We start from the raw sequence: 295 nt of genomic DNA, 5'->3' as shown, positions 1-295 counted from the left end.
ACACACACACACAGACAGACAAAGACTCACATGCACACATATATTTTGTGTGGTGAATTTGTACTTGCAGAGTTACATTGCACTTTGCTCAAAAACTGCATACATTCATGTAGAACTCTGAGCTCAAAAACTGCATGAATTTATGTAAAACTCTGTTATCTTACTTTTTAGATTAGAATCAATCTAAACATTAGGTCATAGACAGAGAACACAAGGGGCTAACACCTTCAAAATATTGTCTAGCTATCACTATTGTTAACAGCTAACCTGAGAATGCAACTTTAAAAAAAAAGGG

The sequence above is a fragment of the Chiloscyllium plagiosum genome, chromosome 16, assembly GCF_004010195.1.
Source record: "Chiloscyllium plagiosum isolate BGI_BamShark_2017 chromosome 16, ASM401019v2, whole genome shotgun sequence".
Taxonomy (NCBI): domain Eukaryota; kingdom Metazoa; phylum Chordata; class Chondrichthyes; order Orectolobiformes; family Hemiscylliidae; genus Chiloscyllium; species Chiloscyllium plagiosum.
The sequence above is the reverse complement of the archived record's forward strand: the minus strand, read 5'-3'. Positions refer to the sequence as shown.